We start from the raw sequence: 14083 nt of genomic DNA, 5'->3' as shown, positions 1-14083 counted from the left end.
GAAAAAAAATATGAACTGTTCAAAATCACAAAAGCCAGTGTAATACTTAATCATCTTCGGGTCATTTTCAAAATTTTGACAGAAAATTTACCAAATGTTTTCAGTTCACACTGCACACTCTGATCAAACTGTCCATGCAGGTCTTCCTGAGGTGTCTCGATTGATGAAGAATTCTGAATCTCGGGAGTGTCTTTTACTTCGACAACACTCTGAACTTCTGTACATACCGGTGCATGTCGGTCAATGGTAACAAGCATGCCTTCTTTGTTTTTCCTCCTTAAACATCTAGGGCTTTCATCATTCAGGAAATCATTACTAGATAAAGAAAGGGCAAATTGGAATATCGAAGGCACTGCTCCTTTATTCAGTCTTGGACGTTCACCTAAATTAAAAAAAAAGGTTTTTTCTGCTTAAAGAGCTCCATAATATCAATGAATGTTATGTTCAATTTTAAAGCTCTTGCATATAATTCAGTTAATATTTTTCATTTGAACAAATGAACTGTATAATTCATAAAATAAGTGATAATAACAGAACAAGAATACATCCATGAAATGTCAAAAGCTTGTCAAAATGAAGATAAAATTCTGAACTAAAATTGGAATCTTACGTTTCATGGAACAAAAGGATTATCATATTTTTTCAAGGAAGTTGAAATCCAGCTCTTTATCATCAAAATTCTGTTAATTGAGGCCCTGAAAAATAATAACAAACCACAAAGCAAACAAAGCCAAAATAAAAGGACAATAACTGAAATAAAATGTAAACAAATGAACAAAGTAAGTTGAATTTAAAAATAATCAAATAAAGGATTTAACATCCACAGTCCTAAATTGATTGTTTATAATTAATATCAGTTGAGGTGAATTATAACTCTGCTCGCGGTTTTCACCAATGTAAACATTGGTAAACATACATGTAGTATACATGCATTTGTTCACAAAAATATGGCCATGTTTATTATAGGCCTAGTTGATTAAAATTTATCCCATGAAAAATATTTTATCACAAATAACTAATAAAAACATAATATTCGTTTAAGAAAAAAAATATATTCCAACCTAATAGTGTGATTTTGTAGTCCTTGTCCTTAAAATGGGAGGAACACACAACATCGTATTTTCCTGGTTGCCATAACCGCTTCGTTCGGGGGTCCATTCTTCGTATGGCCACGCGCCATTTTTGTCGTAAATTTATTAATATATAAAGGTGTTGAGCAGTAATGTCACCTCTGATTTTTCTTTTATAGATCTTTAGGACATCACTTTAACACTAGGGTTTCAGCATTGAAAAACCTTATTTCATAAGATTTTTTTATGCATTTTTCAGAGAAATTAATTTTTTTTAGATTTTTTTTTAAATTTTTTTTTTGCAAACTTGGCATTTTATGGTTTAATATTTGCCGTTAATAAATACTTAATATAAATATTCATTAGAATATGTAAAGAAAGCCCAGATAGACATTTTAATTTTAAATATACAATTCTTTATGAAGATAAAACACTTTAATATTAGATTTTCATATGATGCATTTCATAATAGCAGATTTGCCTTTGGCAACCAGATGAAGATACTGATAAATTTTTGTGCCAGTTGTGACGTAACGGAAATGACGTACTGTACAGGGAGTATTCATTATTGCCAATATCTTAGTAATTGAAGATAGGTTCAATTCAATTGTGCCTATATTTCATTCAATTGTACCTATCTTCAATTCATTGCATTTGTACCTATCTTCAAATCAATTGTACCTATCTTCAAATGAATAAAAGATAAGTATAATTGAATTGTACCTATCTCTAATTCAATTTGAAGATAGGTACAATTGAATTGAAGATAGGTACAATTGAATTGAAGATAGGTACAATTGAATTGAAGAGAGGTACAATTATTTGAAGATAGGTACAAATATTTGAATATATGTTAATTTGGCGTTCCATATATATGTGCTACTTAAAGGTCATTTAAAGGGGGCTTAAAGAAAGCGTAAAGATTTCTAAAATGTGCTTCAAGGCAGCTTGAAGACTATCTTTAAGCGACCTTTTAACCACCTTCCAGGACAACTTATTGGTCCTTAATGCCCACTTTTTTTTAAGCCACCATGAAGGCATTTAGGAGAAAAAAATCTTTATTCAATATTGAGCATAATTTACCAACAAACTGTATTAACTTCATGGCAATATAATCAGCTGTGATCAATTGACAAATATATTCAACCTACATATGCGAAGTATCTATTTAAAAACAAAATAGCCGTGCGTCTTAACAAACCCCACCTGTTTTGTGTATACTCAGTATATTCTGTGTTAGTTCTAGGGTTTTTCTGAGGTTTAACAAATAATCAATTTTAATTTTATATACACACAGAAATAAAACCATGTCTGGACACGCAACGCAGCGATTGTAACAAGATAAATTCATTATACATGAACATGTACGGTAGATAAGTAAATAATGTATATTCTGTCGCAAGTTTCAATGATTAAAAGACAGAAAAGTATTAAAAACGGTTTTTGCTTTTAAAAACTAAAATGAAAAAAAAGTAGTTTGTCAGATTAACAAAAGTTACCAAATGGAGCTATTTGGATTGAATTTCCAAACAAAAAAATTTTTAATTGATAGCATTATATTCAAATTTCACTGTTTTCCTGTTACTTAATTAACACACCATTGCTTTAATAGATTAAGAAAATATTGAGAGAAAGAAAAAAAACCGCGAGTTTGACCATGTTGAGAACGATAGTAAATCTCAATAATCATAGTTGAGAGTCGACATCAGAAAACATATTACATGTAGTTTAAATATTTTTTTTCTATTATTGCATTTTTTGCATCATTATGGAGCTTGCATTTCACAAAGAAGTACCCTTTGGTTATTAAAAAGGTGGTTAAAAAGTCGCCACAAAATATATGTTTGTGTTTTTACCTAAAGGGTATTATTAAGCAAAATGTCACCTAAGCCGGGCAAATTTAATAAAAAGGAGGAAAATATAAAACAAAAAATACATTTAGTTTAATTTTGTTCAATTTATACGATCACCAAGGTGATGAAGTTTGCATAATATAAATAGCATGATAAAGATAATGAGATGTTTACGTTTTAATAAAAGATCTTAAATCTAGTAATGGTATTATTTTTTCTATCTGGAATTGGAATACTGGGACCTACATACATGTAGAAATCTATGCCTTGCCCAAGAAAGTTCAGCAGGAAAACAAATCAACATTGCTGAACGTATTCCTACGCCATTTTACTGCAGTTTACTAACTTCATTTAGTACATGGTAATAGGTCTTGCCACCACTAATACATGTTCTACATACTACTAGTATTTAAATGCATTGTCTGTAAAACAATAGTAAGAGTTTTGCACAAATTAATCGTTTTAAATTATTTTACAAATCGAATATAAACAAAGAATAATGAATGTAGTTTATATTTTCATAAATAATTTCCAGATGATTAATTTAAACAGATTTTAGAACTTTCAACAGATTAGACATAAGTTCATGCGAGTGTCTTTTTCCACTGCTGCCTATCTTAGAAAATGAATAGAGTTTTTTGTCTAGATCAGTCTGCTTTAAACCATTTTACTGTAGCGAAGCTGTGCTTACAAAGCATCACATTTGTCTGATGTACGATTCAGGTCTTTCAGTTTCAGTTTGCATTCTCGGGGTGGTTTTCACAAGCCATAGTTAACAATGTCATCACTTTGTTTTTCTAGCTGTATTTGCTTTTTTCCTCCTTTTTTCAACTCTTTTTTGGAACTCTACCTCTTGTCTTTCTCTGTCGTTGTATTTCTTCTTTTCTTCAGCTGGATAGTTCCCTTTCACCAATAACTGATCTCCTTGATTCTGAAATAGGAACTTCGATATTTTCCCTATGGGGGATTGTTCATTAAGAAGAGAGTGTACGCCTCGATAGCCAGTGTTAATATGTTTGGTTTTGATTTCAGAATTTGGTCCATGTAGGCAAAAAGTCGCTCCGAATAAGAGTTGTGTTTGTCCACACTCTTTGTACATGTAGCTTGTGAGAGTTCCTCTATGAATGATTCATATCTCTCATTTGGCAAATGATCTTTGTAGACATGAGCACTACTTTTTGAATTGATGGTGGTAACATGACTCCGAGAATGATTTTCACATCAGTATCATATGTTGACTCTTTTGTTAAGGATTCGAAAATTTTGTCACCGGGAAACGCTAATCCTGTTAGAGATGGAAAGGTTCTTCACATGATATCAAGGACGTTTTCGCAAGCACCTACCAAATACAAAGACAGATGGAGATACTGCTGTGTCATGTCTTCTTTTGTTGTGTCCCTGTTCTCAGAAAGAGTCCACAGGGGCGTTGTAACCATCTGTGATATCTGACTTTTGTTTAAACGGAAACAACCAGATCCATCACTTTTGGAAAACGTATAATCCTTTGTGTGCAGCATTTGCCATGTATGAACAAGCCCATGAAGACCACAAAATAAATTGTTAAGTCTACTGACTGTTTCGTTCTCCTAATCATATATGGTGTTGTAATCTTCTCGTATCTGTGGCCTCCTCTCTGTAACATTCTAAGTGCTCATTGAACTTTAACTCAGTTGCAGCACGATCACTCATAGTAAATTGAATGTTACATAAAATCTCGTTTCAGTACTCTGAGGATGAGTTTCTTTTCTGGTGTCAGCAATATCCTGCAAAATTTCCTTCAAAGTATCCATTGTTTTCTGGGCTTATTTTGGAGCTATTTCACGAAGTCCTAGTGCAAAGTAATTACCTTCTCCATCACAAACAGAAAATCCCCCGTACTTGATGCCAACTTTGGATGCTTCGTCAGTGTGTAGAGTAGTGTTTATCTTTTCAGGTAGTTCATATTGTAGTTGCCTTTAAACGAGACAGAGTCTTTGAATGTTCATATTTGCCACAGTTGAAGGAGATGGAAGTCGATCGGTGTCTTTTTCAGCCAGCTTTAAACATGCTTCTATGGTTGGTCCTGAAAAAAATATGGAAGAAATTAAATGTATATCCAGTACATGTGTGTCTTGCTAAATGATAAAGAAAATCAGGACTAAGCATCCATGGTAGATCAATGTCCTTATTCTCATGAAAATTATACACTTACCCATTTGCGGTGAAGGAATGTTGTGTTCAAGAAGAGAGTACACACATAAATGCAGTTCATGGGAGAATGCTTCTTCATTCTTGTCAAATAGATGGATGACTCTCGTTTCAGCCCCTTCTTGTAGCTGTTTGATGAGATAAGCGATCTGATCCTTTTAAGCAGTTTGAAGCTATCGAGAGTCGTTCTTTGTAGATCATTATCAGCACGCAGTTCATAAATAATTAATAGTGTTCTTTTGTTGTGTCAGTTGTTGTCTCCTGTCTTGTTGTCTGTTTTGTTCATTTGGTTTTTCAGTAATCCTCTCTACGTTTAATGCGTTTGACTGTTTTGTTTGATGATACAAGTTTTTCTTGTAGCACTCTGTTTTTCCTTGATATGCTTTTAGACTTTATGTTCAGGGTTTGCAAATTAGGTATAGTTTCAGATAACTCGGACTTTAAAGTAGTATTTTCCTCAATTAGATTCTAGTTTTTAATACAAAGATAGTTTTATATAGATATGGCAGTTGACGTGGCATCGCCGCTAGAGTTAATCAGACATGTTGCTTCTGGCAATTTGAACTTAACTGTTTTGGGTGGAGCAAACTCTATTTCCAAGAATTCCACTTTCTGCTGCCGTCAGTTTTAAATTTGTTCTTGCAAAGCTTTTCATATTCTGAACATAATTGACCAATAGCCACTTTAATTGATGTTGGATCACAATTTTGTACTGTGTTTCAATCTACCTGGCAGTTTTGGATGTCCCATGAGATATTTTAGAGCTAATAACATCAGAATTCCGAATCATTTTGGTAGAGCAAGACATCTGACGAAGAGTTTGTTGAATAAGAAAGTGATAAGCAGTATCCAGCAAGTTCTGAAATAAAAATTAACCGATCGTTAATAAATATACTCTTGTATGTTAGTAAATGTAAAAAAATTAATACCTATATATTATAAGATTTACAAATCTTGTTACATGGAACCGGGGTAATATATTGAAATATATAACTACTTAGTTTTTGCTGGCTTTGATTTCAGAGTTTAAAAAAATTGAGTGTAAATATTTTCCCATTATATAGAATATTTTTATATTATAGTTTTTAATTGTTTTTTAATCAATTACATGTATTAACGTTTACAAAAATTGATCAGAAAAAATCATATTAATTTTCTTGAAACTTTCATAACGCATAATTTATTGTGTTTTGTGTATACGTTTATGTGCTTTATTGTGCAAGCATGCGCACACGCACGTGTGCATATGTACATGCGTGGTTTAACTTTTGTTTAACTTGACAATCAAAGAAATTTTGCTAGAAAAGTAAATACAAATGAGTATTTCGTCCTTTCCTATTATTTCTCCTATACCCGTGCTTGTACAGAAAGTACCCTCTACAAAAGCATAAATACATGTACCCGTAGTAGTGGAGTGACAATACCATCAACAATTTGATTTAAATGTACCACCCTACCTCACGGCTAATTTGTACTTTTTTGGGGAAGATATGGTATCAAGTAGTAATTTTAACCCGGTCGTAGAAATTTCTATGGTAAAAATTTAAGATAATTAAAGGTCAAAGATCAATGACTGAAATATGACCAAAAATCCACAATCTGAAATAAATTGTTAAAAGTCGCAAATTATTTATCAAATTGAAACATTTTTATAAGATGTTGCTTTTTAGTTGTATTTATTGATGTGAAACAAAAATATTTACATACAATGTATGTCTGCCTGTTTGTATGAATAATCAATTTTCTTTATATAATTATACTTTTTAATGTTGAAATGTAATTTTTTATGTATATTCCACGCTAATCGCACACAAATAAGAAATGTAAACAATAGACATCATAAAGTAAAAAGAACAATAAAGTCAGATAACTTAATATGTATATATCGTAATTGTTGATTGTTACTTGAATAAATCGAGATCTTTAAAAGTGATCCAGGTACATAAAAATAGTTTATATCTGGTAGAAAATATTGCTTGAAATACAGTTTTTTCATGCTGGAAGTAAAATGTCAATACAATAACACGAATTTTAGGTTTCTTGACGTTTTACCGATGGGACAACGATAAACTTTTAACCAGCAGGATATTTCATGCAATAATAAGTAATGCATGTATAAGTTCTTAATATGCAATGCATTTTTTAGAGCCTGTGTTCAGTGATTTTGAAATATGCTCAACATTTAATAATTTTTGCATCATTGAAATGGTACAGCTAATTTTTAATTCACTATTTTTTTCATCATCATTAAATTGAAAACCACGAGTAAATTTGTATGCACCTGTAAATCTGTATAAGATAAACATATATATGTTAAGTTATTATTTTTAATTAGGTATGTTATTTTGAAACATTATCCTTGTGGCATATTGTCTTACGTAATGGGTCTCAACTGTTAATTGATCGCATGTCTGTTACATGCTTCGTTTAATTCAAGTTTTGTCCACTGGTATATATATTCAAACACGATTTAGCAAGAAAACTTGTGCATTTGAGATTTTCTCCCTCATGTGTTCATCATATTAAAATAATTAGCTTAGTGCAGTATTCATAACAACATATCAATACTAGCAGAGACTCAACTATTCTGAATAATTAAGAAGAACTTCATCATAATGTTACAAATTAAAATAAATGTATCAAACTGATTATAATTTTGTCATATTTGATTAATAAAACCAAGAGTACAGTATTGTTCGTTTTTCTTCTTCGTGTGTGATAAGATATACATTAGACATATCAATTTAAAAAAGTATATAATTTAATGAATTGTAATAAAAGAAATCTTTAACTCTGTCGTGACACAATCATAAGTACGAGTACAAGTAAAAATAATTTATTTCAAGAAAAATATTCCTGCACATATATGAATCATTAGAGTCTGTAGACGCGATCTTTTTCATATGTTTAACTATTTTTTCTTTACAAGACATTTAATATTGAAAATATATACTTGCATCGGATATTTAGACAACCATTACTATTATATATCAAGAAAATATCTTAATTTATTTTTTTTTTTATAATAAAGAACAATAGCTGACAACAAAGTGAAAAAATCAAACATTGAAAATCGCTCAAATCTTCATTTTTATCCCATTAAAAAAAAATATATATATTTGAATTGAGAAGACTGTGCGACCGAGCAAAATGTTTTGGAGAAGGCGATATATTTAAGAAAAAAAACTTTCATCCGTGAGGTATGCTGTCCATTAAACTAGTAGACACTAATATGATGATTTACGTAGCTATAATTTTTTCTTTCAAAAAAGTCAAATGTTTGATTGGAAATGTCTTCATTTTTAAGTATAATAAAAGATGTTCGCAAAAAACGTGAACATACATTGCATCGAGGTCAGAAAGGGGATTATCTCCTACTTGTTGTAAATACAGGCTTTTATCTGAACATTGAGATTCATGTGAAAAATGTTATTGCCTGCACTTGCGCGTGCTTTCAACTAGTCAGGCTAGAACAACTTTTATTTACTTCCATGTGCATTATAGATTAAAAAAAATAACTATAGCAGCTTTCGAAAGAATTCATTTGAACATCAAAACGACTTGCTTGTTAGATTTAAGCTGAACTATTTTAACAATGACGAAAACAATGGCAGTTTTGGTTAGTTGAAATGCCATGACCAATATTTACGCATTAGCGTTGTAAATGACCTCGCTGCCATTTCTTTGATACGTTTTCAAACTTCAAGGTGATTTTACTTCTGTTCACTGGTTCAAACAGCACGTTTCTAAATGTGGGTTAATTTGCATGAATGGTTCTGCTGTTGTAATAAGAAGTAATGAATACATGTATACCATTCACTGTGTCTGCATTACATCCTCTTTAAAAATAAGCAAATATTCCTTTAGAAATTGTGCGCACTATTGCTGATACTTAAGTGCATACTTATAATGCAGCTTTAAGAAACACAAGATTAGAGTATATATACTCACTCTCCTTTAATATCGCATTCAAATTAACAACTATGATAAGTACATTTACTTGAATGAACCAATGCAATTATATTATTTCATAGTTAAATATTTCAAGATTAAGACGGGCGTTTACTTTGACGACAAAAACAATTGAAATGAAATTTGGTTTGAGGTACAGTTGCTTTTTGTTTAATAAAATCCCTGGTCAAACAATACCATTCATAAAACGTCAAGCAACAATTACAAACTGAAAAGCTAATTCTTTTAACAGTTGAACTTCGTTTCGTATCAAATCTCTATTGGGTAAGATACATTTGGATGCTTAACTGCAAAATAGGCATCGTTTTTTGTAAAGATGCCCGTAGTAAAACAACAAACTGACAAATCGATTATTTGTTGTTCTAGAAGAATAATATATTTGTTCATGGAAAACTAACAAACATACTTCATTTCTTATAAAGTATTTCATGTTTTATTACCTTAGGAGTAACACAGTTTTAGTGTGAACAGTAAATTTGTGTGATGCATGGTTTAATGTTACCACTTCATAATAAATGGTTCTTTTTAAATGTACTTCCTTGTTGCTGCAAAGAAAAAAAAAGAAGTGTTCCGCCAAGTTGTTTATTTCTTCACTTGGAAACTCATATTTGATGGTAGGGTTTTATAATTTTTGATTATAATCCAATGGTTAAATGAGGTGTTTTTCTGGCTATGTTTTTGCTTGGTGATAAACCATACAATAATAAGTCATAAGATAAATCAGTATGGTCAAATATGTTGATGCTGCCTTAACCCAGAATTCGTGATGTAGTATCGTTCCAAATATGGTGACAATTTCCAATGACCGTTAAGTATCAGAAGCTGTTTGTTTTTTTATGTTATAATGTTATGTGTAAGGACGCCTTTAAATCGCATGCTTTTAAAGCAATGCTCTCTTTGCCCTTAAAAATTAAAATGAAATATTAATTTAAAATGCTGGTCTCTGATTTGCCGCTAATTTATATAAAAAAAAATCTTGATTTAATAAGTACTTGTAAAAATAAAGAAACTACAGTGGTAACAACGTTATTGTTGACAAACGACACGCACGTTTTTGATACACGAACGATCACGCACGATACACGAACGATCACGCACGATACACGGACGATCACTAACTTACTGAATTTTCACGATACACGAACAAAAACGATAAAACACGCAACCGAACGATTCTACACCATTAAACACGCAAAATCAAAATTAATTTTTAAGATTAGAATTAAGAAAACGTATTGCTTTAATTTGTATTGCTTTATGTTTGTGTTTTATTGAAAAGCGGCATGTACAGTAGCAATGCACTGTTTTATATTTTACGAGTAAACAATTTACACATCCACACAAAAAAAAAATGATTTATACACAATTTGTTTTTATGTCTCCATAACGAATAATAACTTAAGTGTAAATAAAATGAAGATAATGCATTAACTATACGAAATCATTTACATACGAGTTGACTGTTTATGTAATCCAGTTCCCTTACGTACGATTTGATTATGCGGGATAGAGGTAAATTTGTTACCTTGTTCCATAGAATTTTGATTTTACACATTGAATATTTTCATTATTTACAGTACATAATTGATTTAATTCTATATTTTTTTTAATTTTAAAGCGTCTATAAATTATTTTTATTTCAAACAAATGTTGACACAATGTACCAGATAGGAATGCATATCGTATTCTCATTTGAAAGAAAAATTTGGGATAATCGTTTAGTTTAAAACGGGAAGTGGGTTAGCTTGACCGCTTTCATTCAACGTGCCGCTCTTGCTAATATGATTAAAATCATGTGTCAAGACACACTGGATGCTTGATATAGGCTGACTATAACATTATGCAAAACTAACTCGACCGAACAAAGGATTGAATGAGCTGTAGAAATACTTGATAAATGTATTTAACCACGAAAGAGAGAATGAATGTTACAATTGCAATATTCTTCTAAAGAATAAGTTTAAAATTCACATTGTTTTACAAAAACTACTTGTCGTTGTTTTAAGAATAAATCCTGACATTCCGTAAAAAAAGTTACAAAACGAAAAAACCGCACGATCACGCACGAACACGCACGGTATAAAACGCAAACCATTTTTCCTGATACACGCACGATCCCGCACGTTACACGAACGATCACCCACGTTACACGAACTATTAAACACGATTGGCTTGTCAACAATAACGTTGTTACCACTGCAGTTCTTAGAACTTCTTAGTGTGCAGTGGGCCTTTTTATGCATGATCATACAGGTCTGTAGATATGGACCACTAATTAAAGCAGTTTTATTAATTTCCATATTATTCGATCAAATACACGTAAATTATTGTTTACTGTCAATCAACAACATCACGCATCAAAAGAACACCAACTATTTACGTTATAGTGTACACGGTATATTGATATTTTGGCCGAGTCAAATCTTATTAAATGATGAAAAGAAAATCAAATCAATCAAGAGCTACCAAATGATAAAACAATTAATTTTTGGAAGACTTACATATGAATTAGTGAATTTTATAAGGTAAACCTCATATGTTCTTTTCTGATTCTTTATTTTTTTTTTAATGTTAAGTCGTTCATGACAAATATTTATGATAAATTAAGATATAATATTATTTGGTTATTATTATTCATTTTAACTACATTTGTATGAGATCTGATAGTATATAATGAATGAATTTCTTTCATTGGTTGGTAATTAGTGCTATGTTTCACGAGATGATAAAAGCCAGCAATTAAGAAACCACTGCTATAAGATCAGGAAGTTTATTTCACGAATTCAAGTTGTATTATACAGAACATTACACTTATTCGTGAGAAGCTTTACTTTGTTACCATTAAAAAAGGAAGGACGTTTTTAAAGTGATTTTTTGAGATATTTTTATGTGGAAAAATGTATAAACCCAAGGTTAAATATACTGTGCATCAAAAGGATGAAATGCAAATTCGTTGTTGTATACAGCTGTCCGATGTCAAGAAAAGATGTCGGGGAAAGAAAATTAAAGTTTCGGGCATGAGCGTTAGTCTGAAAAAAAAATTGTGTAAAAAAACCAACAGTAGGAATATAAACATAAAATTGTCAAAAACATACAACATATTTCATTATAAATGATATATGTTTTTTTTAGTATTCAAGATGTATTAAAATGTATTTCCTCATCGCCATAGTTTCGCTGCTCGCAACATGCGCTTTCGGCACTGGTAAGTTCATATTAACATGTATATATATGCAAAACAGTGTGTCTAAAAACACATCGTGCTTGCATTCAATTTATCGTTTAAGGGACTTGTACACGATTTGAGATCAAACATTTTTTTTGTGTGTTTTATATATAAAATGGTTTAATGCATTAAATGATTGACCAAAATATTGAATGTTAAAGTCAAGTTACAAGCGAGATACAGAGGTAAGGATTGATTGTTATCAAAACAAAGCTTGAGTCTTATAGTTGTTTACAAAAAAATACTTGTTTAATATCTTCATAAATACTATTATCAACAAAAGAAAGATACATTTGAGTGAAACTAACACAAATACAACACGTATGTAAAAATGACGATATTCGAACTTTGTTTACAAAACAAAGAATATTGAACTCTGCATCTTGCTTATAACTTGATATTTGACTTTCAAATTTTGACATATCATTATAAATTTCTATATTTATAAATATATTCGTTGAAAATGGAAAAATAAAATTTGAAAATTTTAAGTCAAATCGTGTCCAAGTCCCTTTAAAGGGGCATGGTCACGATTTTGGTAAAAACTTATTTTTCCAATTTTAATATTTACAATGCTGCATAAAGGCATTTTTAATAGGCAAAAGAAATTTGAGTGTCATTTGTGGAGTTATGAACAAGTTACAGGGCTTGAAATTCTTCGCGATGTAAACAAAGCGTTTGCCTACATTTTAAACGTTGAAGTTAAAAATTCAGTTTTAAACCTAAAACGAATGTTTTAAATGTAAAAAAACTGCTTATCTATGCTTAAAATAAATAGATAGACAAATAAGCTGGGAAAAGATTTTATAATGGTATATTGAACCTATGTTAACAAAAACAGGACACGAGCCTTGTTTACATATTTCTTGCTTATAACTCTTCAAATGACTCTCAAATTTTATTTGATCATTAGAAATGCATTTCTAAAGCATTGTAAATAATGAAAACATAAGAAAAGAATTTGACCAAAATCTTGACCATGCCCCTATAAGCTTTACGCTTTATTTTTAAGAAAAAAACACAATTTAAAACATAATGATTAAAAATAGATGCTCTATTAACTCAGACGAAAATAAACTAACAAAACGAAGATACATCTTTTTTATCATAATTTTAATTTTTGGTGAGCTTTAAACATGTAACAATATATTATATGTTGGTGACTCACATGATGAGTGTTATTATAGAATTTCATGCAAGACAATATGAGTATTGGTTTATTGGCAAAAGCATACACTGCCACATTGACTAAAGTGTTATTGTTTTAAAAGTCCGCCGTGTGTACATTGTAATGCGTTATTTCTTTAAAGAAAATATAGCACTTCGTAAACCTACCTGGCAAGAACATCCCTGGGATGATCCTTATTTCTATAGGGGTGATAATGCAGTGGACGGGTTTTACACGAATCGCTCACTTCCTGGAAATCAATGTTCAGTGTCAGGAATCTATCAATATACAGCTACGTGGAGAGTGGACCTGGGGAATGTGTTCAGCATCAGTCATATCAATATCTACTACAGGACTGATAATCTGCCAAGTATGAATAAATCTTTTTATAAGAGAAAATATATATTTATTTATCACAAGCTTTTAATCTCTATTTAGTGGCTTCTATAAGTTTAAACCATAATGTAATTCTATACATTATTGTTATGTTTTGTTTATTCTAAATAATTTTATTTTTTAAACGAACATACCTTTTTCTAGTTCATTTTTACAGGTCGTAGCATTTTACCTTTTACTTATTATGTCAACTTCTTATTTTAACCTTAAT

At 30.7% G+C, this 14083-nt stretch overlaps 1 long non-coding RNA gene across 1 annotated transcript; it reads left to right on the top strand.

Annotated features, from left to right (window-relative positions):
• Positions 1-9629: 9629 nt before the first annotated feature.
• On the top strand, positions 9630-12287 carry LOC136274165 (uncharacterized). The gene is made up of 2 exons (XR_010712480.1): positions 9630-9696; positions 12215-12287. It is a non-coding gene; the product is annotated as an uncharacterized lncRNA (long non-coding RNA).
• Positions 12288-14083: the final 1796 nt, after the last annotated feature.

Source organism: Magallana gigas, chromosome 1, assembly GCF_963853765.1.
Source record: "Magallana gigas chromosome 1, xbMagGiga1.1, whole genome shotgun sequence".
NCBI lineage: Eukaryota > Metazoa > Mollusca > Bivalvia > Ostreida > Ostreidae > Magallana > Magallana gigas.
Note: the sequence above shows the minus strand (reverse complement) of the source record. Positions and strands in the feature narration are given on the sequence as shown.